This window comes from Ictidomys tridecemlineatus, chromosome 2, assembly GCF_052094955.1.
Source record: "Ictidomys tridecemlineatus isolate mIctTri1 chromosome 2, mIctTri1.hap1, whole genome shotgun sequence".
Lineage (NCBI taxonomy): Eukaryota > Metazoa > Chordata > Mammalia > Rodentia > Sciuridae > Ictidomys > Ictidomys tridecemlineatus.
The window spans coordinates 144,842,960-144,862,722 of NC_135478.1; the positions used below are offsets into that span (position 1 = coordinate 144,842,960).

At 48.4% G+C, this 19,763-nt stretch overlaps 1 non-coding gene across 1 annotated transcript; it reads left to right on the plus strand.

The window, feature by feature from the left end:
* Positions 1-8,577: 8,577 nt before the first annotated feature.
* Positions 8,578-8,678, plus strand: LOC120892141 (small nucleolar RNA U13). The gene has a single exon (XR_005736796.1). It is a non-coding gene; the product is annotated as a small nucleolar RNA U13 (small nucleolar RNA).
* Positions 8,679-19,763: the final 11,085 nt, after the last annotated feature.

Genomic DNA, 19,763 nt, shown 5'->3' on the forward strand with positions numbered 1-19,763 from the left:
CTGTGATCTTCCTGCCTCAGCCTCCCAAGCAGCTGGGATTACAAGTATAATCCACTACACCTAATTTTTTTGAATCCCACCAGGCCCCACTGCCATGGCTTCGCAAGTGCTGTGCCTTCTGCCCAAACTGGCTGTCCTCCCTGATGTGTCTTGGTCCCCCTTGCTTGCCGTCCAGAGGGGGAGCTGGGAGTTAGAGGCCCAGCGTTGGGAGTCATGGATAATCCCATATCTTGGGGGGCAGGGTACCCAGACTTCTGTGGCTCAAGATGTGGGCCTCAACTCTTCCCCTTCCTCCTGGATGTGCGCTGGGCCTTGGGAGGAGGCGCTTTTGTGGGAAGCACACAGACTTTTCTGGGTGACTTCTGCTCTGTGCCCTAGGGGGCCTCCAAGTCAATCAACTGCCCAGGAAAGCATTTGAGAGGAAAAGCCCCTGAATCACTGAAGCTCAGTTAATAGAAAACAGCCTGAGCTTTGCTGGGAGCTCGTTGTGTGTTCAGCCCTGCCCTCAGGACTCATGACCAGATCTCATTTACTCCACGAGTTATGAGTAAATCTGCTGATACTCCCATCTTACAGAGAAGAAAATGGCACCTTGCCTCAGGCCACACAGCTGGCAAGCCACGGAGTGAGGACAGGAGCTCTCACACTGAACCTCATTTTCCAAGCAACCTTGGGACAGGGTCTCTCACTGATTTCTCATAGACCCCCATCCTATGGCTGAGGCTCAAGGTGAAGGGATGGGGTTTCAGCTCAGTTCTGGTTTCAAAGCAGGTGATACAGACAGGACCTAGCCCTTGGAAAGTGTGGGTGCTCAGTTGAGGTCCCAGAAAGACAATTCTCTGCCTGGCCCAGAAGAGGCAGTACCCTGCCCTGTGCCCCCAAACCCAGGCCAGGTGGCCTCCAGGCAGCTTGAAGGTATCTGACATTCCCTTCCCTCCAATGCTCTCCAGTCTGCAGAGAGTGCACCACAGCTCCTTAAGGATGAACCTGACCCCAGGGCGGCTGGAGCAAGTGATAGGCCTCTCTCCCTTCCCCATGGACTGTCAGTCAGTCCTCTGTAAAGATGCAGAAGTTTGCAGCCCTACAAAGGGAGGCCTAGAGGGACAGCATGGGGAGCGGGGGAGCAGGTACTCAACCTCTGCTGTAGGGAGAGGGGGTGGGTAATGACCCAGGGCCTTTCCTAGTCTTTTGATGGATTTATGATCCTTTGAGTTAAGTCCAAAGGTTTTCCCAATTTTGAAGGACAGCACCTTCCAGGCTCACAGCCAGCAGAGTCACTCAAGGGAGTTTTTTGAAGCAGGAAAAGAGCAGTCCTGGTGGCCTCTGACTCTGAAAAGACAGTCCCCAAGAATGAGGCTCTGTGAGACAGGCTGGCCTGAGGCCAAGGCTGGGGAGGTAGACCTCCAACTAACCTGCTGTTCTGGTGACACCTGGTTCCCCTCCTCCAATATGCCAGTAGAACTTGAGCTCTGCCTCTAAAGAACTCCAGTACCCAGAGACATTGGTCTGACGGGTTCCTCCCCAGCCCCAACTGCAGAGACAGAGGGATGGAGGACAAGAATAAGTGGGGTATGTCTAGGGACTCATAGTCAGTCAGGGCTGTTAAGTATGACTTTACAGGCTGTCCCTTAACTGGACAAGATCCCCGCAGCCTGTGATAAAGGATATAAGTTAGAGTATAAAATGAGAGAGGGACCAATTAAGTAGCACGACTGTATTAGTTTCTGAAAGCTGCTGTAACAAATTAAAACAAACTTAGTGGCTTAAAACCACACAAGTCATTCCTTACCATTCTAGAGGTCAGAGGTTCCAAATGGGAACCTCTGACCTCTAGAATGGTAAAAATCAAGGTGTTGGCAGGCTGTATTCCTTCTGGAGCCTCTAATGCAAAGTTTACTTCCTTGTCCTTTCCAGCTTGCAGAGGCCACTTGCATTCCTGGGCCCATGGTCCCTTCCTCCATCTTTGAAGTCAGAACACTGAGCCTCATCTTTTTTACACTTCCATCTCTCTGGTTCTCACTTTTTATTATGGTTTGGATATGAGGTGTCCCCCAGAAGCTTATGTGTGAGACAATGCAGAAATGTTCAGAGGTGAATAGATTAGATCATGAGGGTTGTGACCTAATCAGTGGATTGACCCATTTGATGCACTAATAATTTGAATGGATTAATGCTAGAATGGGTAGTAACTGTAGGCTGGTAGAGTATGGCTGGAGGAAGAGCTAGGTCACTGGGGGCGTGCTCTTGGGGAGTATATTATCCTTGGCTCCTTGCATGTAGGCACTCTTTGCTTCCTCTCGGTGAGCAGCTTTCCTCCACCACACACTTCCACCATGATTTCTTCCTCACCTCAGGCCCAAAGCTATGGAGTCAGCCAACCATGGCCTGAACCTCTGAAACCATGAACCCAAATAAATTTATCCTCCTCTAAGTTGTTCTCATCAGTACTTTTGGCAACAAAAAGCTGACTTAAACATTCTCCTGCTGATAGACCCAACCTGATCTTTTCTTAAAATTGGGAGCCATCTTGCCACAAAGCCATGAAAAGCTAATTTCGGCTTTACTATAAATTACTGCAAACTCTGAACCTGCTTGGAATGCCTGCCCGTGCCTTGAACTCACCCATGCCTGGCTGTCTGACCAGATAGCAGCCCTCTCTGAAACTTAGTGACACCTCATAAATATTGGCCTTCCCTGGCCAGACAACGACCCTCTCTGAGGCTCTAATGGTCCTCATAAATTCTGACGTTGGGGCCAGCAAAAAAATGTAAACTACCATTAGTGTGATGCTCGTCAGAGTTCTGTTATCTGTAACCCCCCTTTGTGTAACTTTCTGGGCTATAAAGCTGGGCAGCAAAAAGCTGCAGTGCTGTCTTGTTCCCGCCATTTTGGGAGGGAGAAGCAGCCTGGCCAGTCGAAATAATAAGCTTGCTTTAATTTGATTTTAATTGGAGTCAGTGGTCTTTTCTTGCATCCTGGTCTAACACTGCTTCTTCTTCTACTTGTAAAGATTCTTGCCATTACATGGCTTCACCTTGATAATCCAGATGACCTCCCTTCCCAAGTCAACGATTAGCAACTGCTATGACTTAAATGAGTCACCTCCAAAATTCATGTGTTGAAGCTTAATCCCCCTTGTGGTGGTGTCAGATGGTGAGGCCTTTGAGGAAGTGATTCAGCCAGGCAGGCAGGATTCTCAGTAGTTTATAAAAGGGCTGGAGAGATTCAGCTTAGGCCCTGTTTGCTCTTCCACACCTCCACCATGGAGCTGCCTCCAGGGAGTCCTCCCAAAAATAGAGAAACAGGAGCACAGAAGTCATTGTTTTCACACTGTTCTGGGGAGTCCATTTTGCAGAAATAGACAACAGAAATAAATTGTAGCCAAAGAGCTGTAATCCTCCTACCCACATCTGATGGGTTCCTGAGTTAAGACAAGAGACAGTTCTGATAGTGAGGTAAATTCAGCTAGGGCCAGTCCCCATCAAGTGAGGTAGGGGTCCAGGTTTGGCTTTGATTGACTCTGTGACTGTATAATTCTGCACATTAGAAATGCTTTCCTTGCCTATACCATAGCCAGGTCCTGTACCCTAGCACATCTCTCCTAGACTAGGTCAGTGCTGGAACCTCACATAATGATCTGCCCAGAGCCAGTGGTCTCCTCCTGTATCATATGATATTATGTATCATAATAGCCATATGAGAACTATTGTTCTTCAGTAAGTACGGAAATGCAAAGTAGAGCCAGAATCAGATTCACCACCCTGCCTATCCCATTGGCAAAATGAAGATTGATAATAACTGCTGTAGGAAAGGGCAAGACGTATTGGGGACCCCAGGTACTAGGGAGCAGGCAATTTGGAGGGTTATTTAGTAGCATCTCTGAAAATGCAAAGGGTGTGTATTCTCCAATTCATCAATTCTTATTCTAAGTTTATACCCCAGAGAAATATTTGCACATTACACAAAGAGTGATATGCAAAAACATCCCCTGGAGCATTGTCTATAATGGTGAGACTCTGGAATATTCCACAGCTCCCTCACTAAGGGCAGAGTGTCCCTGCCCTGGTGTGCAAGGTAGCCAGTAGCATACATGGCACTTTGTGCCGTATTCTGTCATAACATGTGCACAGATGACATATAAAATAATAGCTCGACAGTGTTGGCACTGAAATGTTTCCAAGATGCTGTTCAGTGAAAAGCACATCTAAACATTGTGACATTAATGTTAACAGTCTCACAAAAACTGGAAACAAAATATGCAAATGTAAATGCAAATTTTAAGGTGTAGAAACTCAAGAAATGATCAAAGGTGTTCTCAGGAAGGTGGTAGATATTGGGAGAACCAAGAGGGGAGTTTGTCTCTTTTTTCATTTTGAGTTTTTTTAAAATAATGACAATGTATTTGTACATTTCTTATGCTATATAAAATAACTGGAAAATGATTTTTGAAATAAGTATTGAGGACTTTCAAGTTGGTAGGCACAGCTCAGAAGAATCCAGGCTGAGGGTAGAGCAGGACTGAGCAGGTCTTTGGGAGCTAGAAGGGTCAGAAGACAGCTGGGAGGAGGAACCCCCGCTTTGGATGGAACTGTGTGCCCATGGGCCCAGCCTTCGACCTCAGCCACCAGCCCTCTTTTGGAAGCCTAGGTCACTGCCTCTGGTAGGACCCTAAGAGCTCCTCTAGACCAAACCTCACCCATTAAAGTAGATAATAGCACTGGCATGACTTACTGGAGTCCCTCCAGAAGGTAGGGCAGAAGCAGGGTGAAAAAGGTGCCATGCACCCCCCACAGGCCTAGGGCATCTCCCTTCAACTCTGTATCCTGGGTCCATGCCACACCTACATGCAGAGAGAGCCCAGAAAATTTTGGTTCAACAAATGATTGAATAAACCTATAGATGACTGACGAATGGGTAAAAACAAACAGATAGGCTCCAGGCATGGTGGCGCACACCTGTAATCCCAGCAGCTCGGGAAGCTGAGGCAGGAAGATCACGAGTTCAAAGCCAGCCTCAGCAAAAGGAGGTGCTAAGCAAAAATACAATAGGGTTGGGGATGTGGCTCAGTGGTCAAGTGCCCCTGAGTTCAATCCCTGGTACCTAACCCAAAAAAAATTTTTTAAAAAATGCTGGATTTCTGAAAGAGAAAGGAGAAGGTAGAGAGAGTCTGTCCTCTCTAGGGACATAAAGAAGAGATATGGTTAAAGTGAGTGGTGTGCCACAGGGGAGGGAACAGGGGATACAGGGCAGTGAGCGTGCATATCTAGGCTTTGATTCTGGATGTTCTCTGGATCATAATGTGCACATGTGTGCCTTCTGGGCAGGGCCCTGAGCAATGCTGAGAGAGGTAATAGATCCTGACCTTCAGGAACTCACTCTAGAGCAAGAGTTCTCAAACTTGAGCAAGCATCAGAATGACCTTGAGGACTTTTTAAAATTGTAGATTGCTATGCCCCAACCCCAGAGTTTCCAATTCAGTGGGCCTGAGAGTGCTGGCTAGAAAATCCCAAGGTGATGCTGGTGCTGCTGAACTGGACAACAGTGGTTCTCAGTCCCTGCTGCTTGTTAGACTCTCCTGGGAGATTCAGAGCTGCCCAGGCTGCAGCCTTGACCATAAATTGCATCCAAGTCTCTGGAGAAGAAACCCAGACAGCAGAGCTTCTCAAACTTCATCTAAGGTGAAGGACCAGTGTTTTTTCCTTGTTATTGTCAATCAACTGTGGGTTAGTACCTCTGAGAAATTCATAAAAATAAATTACTAGAAAAAATGAAATAAGCCATAAAGATCTACACAATATGTCTCCATTTTTCTTATTAGATTCAGCAAGCATGAAACTCTTCTGCCACTTGCCATTAAAAAAAAAAAAACCTAAACACTTAATCTCAATTTCTGTACTTATTGCAGACTGGTAAGCAAAAATTCATAAGCTGGCAACATGTCTAGATGTCCTTCTCGAGTAGCTCCAGGCTATACCCTCTCGCTCATTCTTGGGGCCAGGCACAAGTCAGACAAAGATTCTCAACAGCCTCACCCTCTCTTCCCACAGGGGGTCATCTGGCTCCCTCTCTGTATTGGAGTCCTCAAATCTGGGTGGATCCCCTTTCCTCTGTCTACAGGGGCTATATTTCTAAGGGCCAGAGTCGAGGGATTTTCTGAAATATTTTTTAAAACTTTCCTATTGAGAAAGAAAATCATCCATGGGAGTCCTATTAGAATAGTGTCTCTTGTAGGTTCCTCATTGGGAAGTCAGCAATTTGTATCTGGTTTTCAATCCAGCACTAGTTAACTAAGAGGCAAATATTTTTCTGGATGTCACTTTCCCTCCCTGGGAACTGGGCAGAAAGGCTCTCTTGTTGCTGCAATGTCATCTCCATGATTCTAATGATCTGGAAATGCCCATTGCCTGCAGCTCAGGCATCCATGGCAGAGACAGAATTCATGGTGAGAACCTCGATCCCAGGTCCTGATTAACTAGCTACGTGGCTCTGAAGTCTGATTATTAAACCGAAGGCTGCTGCCCCTCCTGAGCAGTGAATCCAGGTGCCTTAGTACCAAGCCTTGAGTAGTAGTTGTTTTTTCCAAAGGCAGTCTATGACCTTTGACCTTCAAACCTATAATTAGGTCACAGTCACACAGAGAAATTAATCTGGAGAAGTGTTGAAGTCTCCTGTGTAGAGGAACTTACCTCCCAGCTTGAATAGGGACTCACTCTGGGAGCCTAAGAAATCACTTTCCCTCCCCAGGCCTCGGTTTCCATGTCTAAAATAAAGGAAATTAAACCAGATGTTTTCTAAAGTCACTTGAAAAACTTTCTCTGTTGTATATTTGCCAACCATCACCAGTCTTTTATCACAAAGAAAATACCAGTTTAAAATAAAAGTAGGGCTGGGACTGTGGCTCAGTGGTCGAGTGCTAGCCTAGTATGCGTGAGGCACTGGATTCGATCCTCAGCACCACATAAAAACGAAATAAAGATATTGTGTCCACCTACAACTAAAAAATAGATATTAAAAAAAATGAAAGCCAGGTGTGGTGGCACATGCCTATAATCCCAGCAACTTGGGAGGCTGAGGCAGGAGGATCATGAGTTCAAAGCCAGCCTCAGCAGATTAGTAAGGCACTTCACAACTCAGTAAGACCCTGTCGCTAAATAAAATATTAAAAAAGGCTGGGGACATGGCTCAGAGTTAAGCACACCTGGATTCAATCCTTAGTACCAAAAAAAAAAAAAATGGATATCATTTTCTGGTCTAAACCATCAGGACAGGATGACAAGGGGGAACTTCCATCCCAGATACGTTTTTCCACTCACTTTCCCACTTAACACCTGCCACAGCAGCAGCTGGGCTTTGAAAGCATGCCATGGGCCAGGCACTGCTGGGTCTGGATACATGCATGAAACCCTCAAAACCAGCCCACAAAGTAGGTACAGTCTCCCACTTAGGATGGTTTTGCTTATGATTTTGTGACTTTACAATGATGTGAAAGCAACACACCTTCAATAGAAACCATACTTCAGTTTGGATCTTTTCCCAGGCTAAAAATACTTAGTTTATTTGGGGTGGGGGATTGCGGGGAATTGAACCCCGGGGAACTATACCCATGAGCTATATCCCAGCACTTTTGCAAGGGGAGGTATCAGGGATTGAACTCAGGGGCACTCAACCACTGAGCCATATCCCCAGCCATATTGTATTTTATTTAGAGACAGGGTCTTACTGAGTTGCTTAACACCTCACTTTTGCTGAGGCTGGCTTTGAACTCATGGTCCTCCTGCCTCAGCCTCCTGAGCTTCTGGGATTACAGATATGCGTCGCCGTGCCCAGACATCCCGACACCTTTTTATCTTTTACTTTGAGACAGGGTCTCATCAAGTTTTCCAGGACGACCTGTAACTTGCAATCTTCCTGCCTCAGCCTCCTGTATACCACCACACCAGGCTAGCAAAGCTTTCTTGAGAAACTGATCAGTGACAGGAGCTCTAGCTGCCAGGCAGTCATGTAGTCACAAGGGGAAACAACCAACAGAGCTCTCTGTTGCTAAGCTGTGGTGTCGGGTGAATTACTATATTTCAACTTGCAATATTTTCACCTTGTGATGGGTTGATAAGGACACGGCCCTCTTGTAAATCAAGAAGCATCTGGACCGCCATAGATGCTATTACCAGCTCTACTTTAAAGAGGGAATTTTGACTCAGAGAAATGAAGTTACTCCTCCAAGGTCATGCATCTGGAATGCAGCAGACAGAATTCTCACCAGGAAATCTGCACCCATCAGTTTCAACTGAGCCTCTACTATGTGCATGGGATACACTGCGCAGGATCAATATTTGGGGACACATGATGGTATGTATGCTGTGTTCAAAAAACAGTTTCCCCTTCTTCCTGTGAAGCCAGGGGAAATGCAGGACAATTTGATTCTTCTTTGTCAATATTCTGTATGCCTGACAAAGAGAACATTAGCCAATTGTGCAGGGAGATGCAGTTCTACCCACAAATATCTTCTATTATGGCTACATCAATGGCCACAGTACTCAGTTTGAGAGCACTATCCTTTTTAAGGAAAGAAAAAGCTCAATTTGTTTGCAGTTCATAAGCATGATGATTGGGTTTCACACTGTTGTGAGATGTGCTTTCCTCAAACCTCATTACAACATCAACCATTACCCCATCTGACGTGAACTTGGTTGGAAAAATGAAAAGAAAAAGCTTTTGAGTGAAATTCCAAATCTCCCTTCACAAAGAGCCTTCCAGCATAAGAGCAGCCAAAGGGGCAGGTGCCTGCTGCCCAGGTTGGCTCTGAAATTCAGAAAGAGATTTGAGTAGGGGGAGGGCGGATGTTCTTTCACAGAAAGCTCTGGGAAAGAAAGAGTGATATTTATAAGGACCAGAGATGTTGGGTGGTGCTTTCCACAGCAGGGCACCACAGCATGTTGTTTAAAAGCACACACAGACCTCTGGGGTGTAACTCTCAGTTCCATCACATGCAAGCTCTGTGACACTGGGTTCAGTACCTGACCTCTCTGAGCTTCAGTTTCCTCATCCCTAAAACATACACAACAGTAAGTTTTTGTGAGGGTTATTTAAGTCCATACAGTACTCTCATCCCTTGGTACCCAGGAGAGATTGGTTCAGGGACCTCCGTGGATGCCAAAATCCATGAATTCTGCAGTACCTTGTAGAATGTGGTGTAGCTATTTGCATGTAACTACATAATACTGCTGTGTACTTTAAATCATCTCTAGATTATTTATAATACCTAATGCAATGCAAATGCTATGTGAATAGTTGTTCTGCTGTATTGTTTAGGGAATAATGACGGGTAAAAAAAAAAAAAAAACAAGGTCTGTGTGTTTGGTATAGATGCAATTTTTGTTTTCAAATATATTTCAGCCGAGGTTGGTTGAATCCATGAATGTGGAACCCATGGAGACGGAAGACAGATTGTATATACTTAAAAGGATCAGAATCATGCCCAGCAAGGACCCAGACTGCATTTGCATGAGCTGTTATTAGTACTGTTTTCAGGTAACTCACAAAGCCTGCAATTTGGATGCAGAAGTGAAGGGTTTGGTATAGAATTTAACTTTCCCACTAAATAGACTTCCTCCTAAGAATAGTGATGTGCTGGCCTTCCCATAAAAGGTGACTTTCTTTCCCTTCTCTTGAGCAACCAATCGTTCCCTGGATCCTTCCCTGTCTGTCCCAGTCCTCATGACCCCCATCACTTCTCAATACTCTCCCAATCTGGAGGTCACAGACCAGTCGGGGCAGTTCCCTGACATCAGCCCACATCGCCTCTTCCAGTTGTCCCTGAGCAGAGCTGGGCTCACACCCTGGGTAAATCATGGCCACAGCATTCTACAGAGCAGTCTCCAGAGCTCAGCCTCCACCAGCCCTGGAAAGGCCAGCCTCTTCTGACACCTGCCAGGACTCTGCAGAAGCCTGGCTTGGGTTTGCTTTCTGTATCTGATCTGACCCTGAAGTGGATCTCCCATAGCCTCTCTCTTACCACTCACTGGCACCCAAATCTCCAGGCCAAGAAGTTCCACTCTTCTTGTAGCCCCTGGCCTCAGAGAGCCGCTAAAGGTGGAGACCACCAAAGGCACAGTGGGGTGGGGAAAGACCTAGGCTCAGGCTCGGGAGGCTGTGGGCCTCCTCCTGGTAGCCCTGCTTACAGCCCAGCCTGACTCCCCAATCTGAAGGCTGAGGGCAAGCCATTCTCTTCCTCCAAGACAAGCCAAAGCCAACCTCCCCCACTGAAACCCAATTTCTACATCTTTTTATTTATTTTTTTATTTTTGGTACTGGGGATTGAACCCAGGGGCATTTAACCACTGAGCCACATCCCCAGCCCCTTTTAAAAAATATTTTATTTAGAGACAGGGTCCCACTAAGTTGTTTAGGGCCTACTAAATGGCTGAGGCTGACTTTGAACTCATAATCCTCCTGCCTCAGCCTCCGGAGCCACTGAGACTACAGGCATGTGCCACCACGCCCGGCCCAATTTCCTCATCTTTAAATAAAAATTTTCTATTAAAACGTAATATATGTTCTTGTAAACTTTGGGGGAAATACTGAAAGCACAGAGGAAAGAGGAAGAAATCAGTGATACTTCCATGATTTAGAGTTAATAAGATGTAACAGGGTGGTTCGATTCTGTCATAACAGATGTACTAGACATATGAGCTTCAGCTCCATGCAGTAGAAGGGTTTGGTCACCCTGTCCCCATCCCAACTAGTAGTACAGCATGTGTCCATTTGACCTAGGAGACTCCCAAGCAAAGCCAACCTGAGTCCATACTTGGGGTTCAGACACACAGGCCTGTGAGCTAAACAGACATGAGGCTTTGTCACAGTTAATGCCAGTATCTACTTAGCAAGGCTATGGTGGCCTGTTATTTGGTCAGACACCTATGAAAATGGCATTGTGAAGGTAATTTTTAGATGCAATTAGCATTTAAATCTGGAGAGTGAGTTAAAGGTGGTACTCCATAAAATGGATGGGCCTCATCCAATCAGGTGAAAGCCTCAGGTTTCCCCAAAGAAGAAGGAACACAGCCTCAGGACTGCCACATGGAAGCCCTGTCTGTGTTTCCAGCCTGCCTGTCCTGCCCACAGAGTTTAGACTCTAGACTGCAACATCAACTTTTACCCAAATTTCCAGCCTGCCCTGTAGATTTTGGACTTGTCAGCCTCTGTGATGGCATGACCCCCATTTCTTAAATAAATACATAAATCGCCTGGTGCGGTGGGGCAAGCCTAAAATCTCAGTGGCTCCAGAGGTTGAGGCAGGAGGATCTCAAGTTCAAAGCCAGCCTCAGCAACAGCAAGGCACTAAGCAACTCAGTGAGACTCTGTCTCTAAATAAAATGCAAAATAGGGCTGGGGATGTGGCTCAGTGGTCAACTGACCCTGAGTTTAATTCCCAGTACCAAAAAATAAATAAATACATAAATCTATCTTAGGTATGTACCCTACTGGTTCTGTTCCTCTGGAGAACTCTTGACTAACAGGGTCTGGCAAGACAACATGGCAGGGTTGCTCTGAAGGGGCATCACAATGGGTCAAAGGACAGAGGACCGGAGCAACCACAGTAGCTATTATTTGAAGAGTTTTACCCCCACCTCTCTGGGGCCCTGTGGAACATTTAGCCATTTCAAGTACAAGAGCAATCCCATTAAATAAGCCACATGGCACTCCCTAATGGAAATCAGACTGCGGTGACCACTGTGGCCACATAATGGGCAGTGCAAGAGGTCCACTCCACCTCCCAGTCTCAGTACTCCCAGAGAAGGGCAGGTGGAGCCTGAGTCTGCAGAGGCCAAGAACAACCAGTGAGGGGCAGAGGGTGGAGGGCAGCCTCTTGCAGAGCTTCCATAAGGCAGGAGTGGTGACGCTCTGCTGTGGTTAGGGGCTGGGGGTCTCCACGTGTGGATCTGTGCAAGCCATCCACAAGGGACATGCATGGAATCAAGAAGCTGGAACTCAGCCATGTGTGCTGGTGCATGCCTGTCATCCCAGAGCCTGAGGAGGCTGAGGCAGAGGAGGACTGCAAGTTTAAAGCCAGCTTCAGCAACTTAGCAAGAGACCTTGTCTCTGAATAAAATTGAAAAAGGGCTGGGGAAGTGGCTCAGTGGTTAAGTGCCCCTGAGATCAATGCCAGGTACGTAAATAAATAAAGAAGAAGTTGGAACTCTGAGCAGAGGTGACCATGAGAACATGTGCTCCCTGGAACATGCGAACGCCCAGAGAGGTCACTGATCCTCCCCCTGGGGAGGCAGGATAGCGTGCTCACAGCAACTTGAGCTAAATCCCAAAGGACAGCTGTCAGCACATGCTAAGAGATACAGATGGGGAGGCCAAGGAGAAAGCAGCCCACACAGCGGGGACATGGCTTCCCTTTTGCACAGGACAGTGTGTGGAGCCTTTGTCCCTGGCTGAATTCTGCCTTCAGTGCTGCTGATTACCTCTGTGTGTCATGGGAAGGCGGGAGGGGGGAACCAGGAGGTGCCAGTGATGGCCATGGCAACCTCTGTATCCCCTCATTTGTACCTTACAGAGCTTTGTCTTGTTCCAAGAACAGCTGAGGACCACACAGAAGAGCTCAGAACAGGCAGCAAGGATCCCAGCAGGATGGTGCGTTCCTGTAATCCCCGCTACTCAGGAGGCGAAGGCAGGAAAATCACAAGTTCAAGGTCAGCCTGAGCAATGTAGAGAGACTCTGTCTGAAAATAAAATTTTTGAAAAGGACTGAGGATGTAGCTCGGTGGTAGAGCTCTTGCCCAGCAAGTTCAAGGGCCTGGGTTCAATCCTCAGAACTGAGAACAAGAGAAGAAAAAGAATGGAAGGCAGGGAATCCCTCGTTATTGACAGGCTGGCTTGGACCAAGGGAACAACGCAGAGCTGCCCCCCTCCAGTGGGCCAACTTGACGATCAGAGTGTCTGTTCTGGGGACAGAGCACGGCAAGCAGAGACCAGGGGAGCCCTGGGGAGGGAGGCCAGACATCTGCCAATCCAAACTTCTCCAGCCCTGTCCGTGACCTGGGGGAGATGATCCTTAGATGATCCTTAGACAAGTACGTCGTAAGGTCCCAGGTGAACCCCTGTCTTCCAAGGATTCGCAGCTGGCAAATAGTGAGGCAGGACAGGAATCCTCCCTCCTAGTTCAGGCTCAGAGCCAATGAAGGAGGCAGAGGAGAGCCCTGCCAGGCTGCCAGGTGGACTGCAATCCTCCTACAGGTGATGAGCCAGCTAGTTCTTGCTCACCTGTTGAGCCCCTCCTTCCATCTGCAATGACCTACACTTCCCCCCACCCCACCCCACCCCCAGCCTACTGAGCTCTCCTCCACCTCTTCCCCACCGTCTCCAACCCCATAGTCTAGGTAGGGGGTACCTGGAACTCCATACTCCCTCTCCCAGCCTTTGCTTGCTTATTTGTCTGTCTCCCCACCAGGCAGGGACAGCCACAGTATCTTCCCTCCATGTACCCTGAACTTAGTAGTAGCTCAATCAAGAAAACAGTAATCAATCCACGCACAAACGTACAGGCTGTCTTTTGCCTTCCAGTCAGTGCTCTTGCAGGAGTCCAGGAAAGGTGGATATGGTGGAAGCATCTAGAACTTTCCTACCAGGCAAAGGGTTCCTTAAATCCCTCGTCCCTGAGCACTAGACTTCCCATTCCTTCAGTGCTTCAACAAATGTTTGCTAAGAGCCTACTGCAGCCTAGGCACACATGTCTTGCCTGGTGTGGGGTCTGGCACATCATCAGCCTTCAGTGCTTATTGTCTTTGAACTGAAAGAAATAAAATACACTCACACGCCACATACGGATGCGTCTCAACCACAGAGCACACATTCAATGGCGGGCGCACGACACTGCGTCACCTGGTGATGTTGTAGCATCCCTGTTTTGTGTGGGCACACTCTGTGATGTTCTCACAAAATCAAAATCACCTAAGGATGTGACTCTCGGAATGTGTCCCCATCATCAAGTGACGCCTGACTATAACGATGACAATCCTCCCCTCACGGTGCTTGTCATTGGCCAGCCACTCTTGCTTGCCCCTCTCTGTGGCCCTCTGAGGCCACAGAGAATTTACTGCATTTCACAGGTAGGGGGTCAGAGAGGAAAAGGGTAGAGAGAGCAAGAACATGTGTCACAGAGGCCATAGTGTCCCCTGGAGCAGGCGGGCCCCACAAAGCAGACCCCAGGGATCCTTACAAGCCACCTCCCCCCAGAGACCAGCAGCAGCCTGACCTGCACCACCCTTGGACACCCCCCCCCCAGGGACTTGTGCCAGGCCCAGCCTCTGGCACCTGCTCCTAGGAGTAGTCTGCACATGGAACAGGGGGGCAGCTGTGAAACCACAGACACAACTACTGGAGCCAGGCCTGAGTGCCCGGCGGCCCTGGAGCCTGACTCTTCCAGAAAATATGAGCCCTGCAGCTGTTCTCAGGCAAAAGTTCAGGGCTCCTCTGTGGGCAGGTGGAACCCCCCCACCCCCCGCCCCCAGGGCTGACTTAATCTCTACTAATCAAACATGGTAACTTGTTGTTCTTTAGAGATGGGAATTCGTTGACCTGGCCTCCCTGAACCAGGATTTGGGGAGGAAGATAGCTGGGAGAGAGGGAGGGGGAGAAAACCCAGTATGAGTCCATAGAACTCAGAGAAAACAATAGGAATCAAAAATGAGCCACATCAATGCCTGTTCCAAATTTGGATGGCAGAGCAGGCTTTACAGTTTGAGGTTCAATTGGTGTGACCACAGCCAAAACAAGGACACAGCCTCATGCACCTGGGGATGTCACCTAACCACAGGTTGAGTGGGATGAGAGGGGCTCCCTCTGCATGATTCAGACACCTCAGCTGCCAGAGGCCCTGGGCTGGAGCTGTCTCAGTCCCTGGGGAGTGCCCTGGCTCCCTTCAGGGATGCTTATACCAGCCCACTCTGCCTCCTTAACTCCAGGCTCTGCCTCCAACCCACAGCATGTTGCTGCCCAAGCAAGTCTTCTAAGAATGCTGACCCTCCCTGTCCCTTCCCTGCACAGAGTGATCAACAGTGTCCCTAAGTCCTCCAGTCCTTTCCTTTCATGGCCACATACCATGACCCAATCACCAATCCCTCATTGAATTTACAGAAAGCCTGGGCTCTCACCAGTAGTGCTGGTTCCTAGACACGGGGATGGGGTGTCTTACATTTTTCTGATCACCTTTTACTCTGAATTCTACAAATGCTCGATTCCTGATCCCTCTTGTGTTGGTCAGAATTCCTTAAGTGATGAGCAAAAGAAGCAGCTTTGCTTGCATAGGGAAGATTTACTGGATAGCCTTCTCACTAAGGGTAGAGGTAGAGCTGGCTTCAGGTCCAGCTGAATCGGACCCCCAAAGGCCACCAGACCCTTCTTTCCTTTGCTCTCTGATCCTCTCTGTGTAGAAGCTCAGATTCTCTATTTGGCTCAAACACAGGGCGTCTCTAGTTCTCCATCTAGAATAGGTTCTCTCTTTAAAGCAAAGATTAAAAATCTCATCAAAGGGCTCTAATTGAGTGGTTTCAGATCAGCTGTCCATTCCTGTATCCACCAACTGTGGTCAGCAAAGTGGGTCCAGCCCCATCAATCGCATTGGGCAAATCCACAGCAGCCAACTGCCAACCAAATCACAGGGTTGGATTCTGCACTCCCAAGGAGGCAAAATTAATTCATGGGAGGCAGAACACTCTTAGATATTACACTGACTATGGCTTTCTAGACAACCAAGCACATAATAGATTTCTGTCTGTCTGTCTGTCTAATCTAGTATTGAAATTTCACAGGGGAGCCAGGCCAATGGTGCATGTCTATAATCCCAGCAACTAGGGAGGCTAAGGCAGGAGGATCATAAATTCAAGGCCAGCCTCAGCAGCTTATCCTACCCTAAAAGAAGTGGAGGAGAGGGGACTGGGGGTGCAGTTCAGTGGTAGAGCATCCCTGAGTTCAATCCCCAGTATCTCACAAAATTTTTTGTCCCATGGGGGAAAGAGGGCAATGAAGAAAACAATAAATAAAAAGGTTTTGTCTTAGTCCATTCTCTGTTGCTATAACAAAAGGAAAAAAAAAAAACAAACTTGAAACCAGGCATGGCTTCAGAATCTGAAGAGGATCTTCTTGCTGCAAGATTACATGGCAGAGGATATCGCACAATGAGACAAAGCAAACAGGCTGGAAAGAGTTCACTTTTACAACCTAAAATAACCCATTAATTCACAAATGGGTTAATCCCTGCCCTCATGACCCAATCACCCCCGAAGGCCCAACCTCTCAACACTGTGCACTGGGAATCAAGTTTCCAATGCCTGAAATTTGGGGCAAACATTCAAACCACAGCAGGCTCCTTATGGGAATGAGGGGGGTGGGGGGCTGTGAAATTCTAGAGGATGGAGCACTTCTCAGAAGGACAGTACCATTCTGGGACCAAACAACATCCAGTCCAGCCTCCCACTTCCTGCCGCTGCTGACCTCTCCCAACCCTTTATCCACCACAGCGCCTCCTCCTTCCCCAAGTACCACTGACACAGGCTGCTGTGCATCCTGAACTCTTTCTGAAGATGGGGACAGCAAAGGATAATGACAGCGCGGTTGCTAAGTGTCATCTCATCACCATTCGCCACCACCTGTCCCTCCTGGCACCTGACCTAAGTCCACAGTCTTTGTCCCTTCTGCTCCCTCCTTCTCCTTTCTAGATCCCAGACCCTAGCTCTCTTGCCCTTCCTCTGTCTTGGGATGCCAAACTCTTCTAGTGCTTTCCATGGCTTTATCTTAACAGAGCAAGCTAGGGAAAGTGGGAAAGGCTGTCCAGAGGAAACCCCAGAGGCCCAGGGTTTTTATTTTTATTTTTATTTTTATTGTTAACATCTGTCATTTATAGGGTCAAACTCAGACCTTTCCTCAGAGGCTCCTATGGGGGGATGTGTAAAGGAAGTACTCCCAGGAGAATATGGTAAAGGGGGAAACCGGACAGATCCCAGCCTGGCCTGGTCCCTCAGGGAGGCTCGGGGTTTGTCCCACCTCCAGGCAAAGAAGCACCCATCAGTGGCTACTCAGGATGACCCTGGGGAGCTGGGAGAATACAAATTAGTAAGTACTCTGGGATCCCAACTGTGCAAAAAGTAATTCTAGTTTCCTGAGAGCAGCTCTCTCTTCCAAGAGAGTTCCAGGCTGAGGAGGGGATTTATTTGCAGAGGAAAGCCAGGTCAAGGTCAAGGACACTGCTAAGGACTGAATGTTTATGCCCTCCCCAAATTCATACTGAAGCCCTAATCCCCAACGTGATGGTATCTGGAATCGGGGCCTTTGGGGGGTATTTAGATTAGATGAGGACTTAAGAATAGCTTCCCATGATGCGATTGGTACCCTTATAATAAGAGGAAGAGGCCAGGGCCCTCTCTGCCATGGGAGGACATAGCAAAAAGGCTGCTATCTACAAACCAAGAAGGCCCTCATGAGCATTGTACCGTGGGGGCAGCCTAATTTCCGATTTCCCAGCCTCTAGAAGAGTAAGAAATAAAGTCTGTTATTTAAGCTACCAGGGGTACAGTATTTTATTATAGCAGCCAAGCTGAAAGACAGGCACACAGACTGCTTGCACAGGGAGGGATCTGTGCAGGGCGGTGCAAGCCATATCGACTGTCCTACAGCTGCACACTTCCTTCCCATCTGTCTCCAGCTCTTTGGGCCCTACACTGTTTCCTCCTGAGCCAGGTCCCCAGCAAGCCATCCTGCACAAGCCCAGCTTCTGGCTTTCTCTGGCTGGGGTTGAGCCCCCGCCCTGCCCTTGTCCATTAGTCTAAGTCCTTCAAGGTGCTCTGTAGCACCTTCCCCAGGAAGTCCCCTCCCTCGCCCCCACAGATGCACTAACACTGGGGTTGCCTCACCCCCATCACAGATGGCTACACCTGGCTCTCCTCCCCACCCTTTCAGTGCCCCCTGCAGGCTTCAAAGTTGGCCTTAAGGGCACAGCCTTTGCTGTCACTGTGAGGCAGCCCAAAGAGATGTCCCACCCGTGGGGTCAACAGAACTGTCTGACCTTTGGCTGGCTCATCAACTCTTTCTGGGCCCACCCATCCCTCCAAGTCCTGCTGAGCCCCAGGACCTGCTACAGGGAGCCCTCTCTGACCAAGCCCATCTGGTTGGGGTCAGTAAAGCCATTTCCTGTCCCAGGACTTGGGATGGGGTTTCTACCCTGTCACCTTCAAATGAAAGAGTAGTTCTGGACAGTTCTTCCTCAGCTTCCCCCACAAAGATTCCCCTACACCAAGCTCTATGCTGAAGAGAAGAGGGAAGAAAAATGGGAGAAGAAGACAGGACACATCTATGCTCATCCATGGTGGAGAGAAGGGCAGTCACAGAGCAGTCCAAACTGGTGAGACTGGGGCCTGTGAGACTTCAGAGCAGAGAGAGGGGGAAGCCAGAGCAGTCAAGAAGGCTGCCTGGGTATGGTGCAAGCCTGTAGTCCCAGCAACTCTGGGGGATGAGGCAGGAGAATCACGAGTTCAAAGCCAGCCTCAGCCACTTAATGAGGCCCAAAGCAACTCAGCTACTCAGCAAGGCCCTGTCTCTAAAAAACAAACCAAACTGGGGCGGGGGGGCGGGGGGGGGTTGAGTCTGGGGATGTGCTCAGTGGCTAAATGCCCCTGTGTTCAATTCCCATTGCAAAAAAAAAAAAAAAAAAATGAGGTTCTTGAACTCAAGCTGAGTTCTCCAAGGCCTCTACCACCCTGGTGATACCTCCCCACACCTAATCACATTCCTGGAATGCTTGCCTCTTGGTCCTAGCAACTGATGCTTAAGCATTTAAACCCCTGCACCAGCCACCTGTCCGGAGCCTTCCTGAGGTTCTGAGTCTGCTTTATGGTGCCAGAAGCCACTTACCCCTGGTCATCCCAAGCAAGGGATTGGGGAATCTCTGGGGGTGGCCTGGCATTATTGTTTCTGCAGTCATATTTTGGATTTTTGTTTCATTGTTGTTTAGCATTTTATTTGGATATAGTTTCAAAGGTGTAGAAAAGTTGGAGAATGATCCAAATCCTATTCATATACCTTTTGCCCAGATTTACTAGTGATTTGACCCCATTTGCTTTATCATCCTTCCACAGATGTTTCTGCATCTGTGTTTCTGAACCATTGAAAAAATAAGTTAAAAACATGATTGAAGGTGGGGGCTGGAGACAGAGCTCAGTTGGTAGAGTGCTTGCCTCACGTGCACGAGGACCTAGGTTCAATCCTTAGCACCCCCCCCCCCTTTCATACCCTCAGTGTGTATGTTTCTAATAATAAGAAGATGCTCTTACCCACGGTGCAGTTATCAAAATCAGGACGCCTACATCACCTGTACAGGACTATTCTTTACCCTGGCAGCTAGGTCCAAATCACCTTGTCCCTAGGCTCGCTCAGAGCTCCCTAGATACTTGGAATCTGAGTGCCGCATTGGGAAGTGCTGATCCAGAGGATACAGGAGAATCCCCCATTCGATTCTCAGGCAGGGACTTTAGCCTGAGGTCCCCTCCTCCCTTTCCCTGCCCCTTGGCGGGGAGCTACTGCCCAGGCAGTGCTGGCGGGCAGACAAAAGGCATTACCTTGCTCTGCGGGCGGTTGGGGAGCTGGGTCCCCTGGCTGTCGGGGCTGGAACCGCTGCCCAGCTCCTGCTATAAATAACCCTGAGGGGGCGGGCCGTGGGCGGGGCCACCCCTACCCTCGGGGAGGCGCTGGAGAATGCCCCCAGTGCC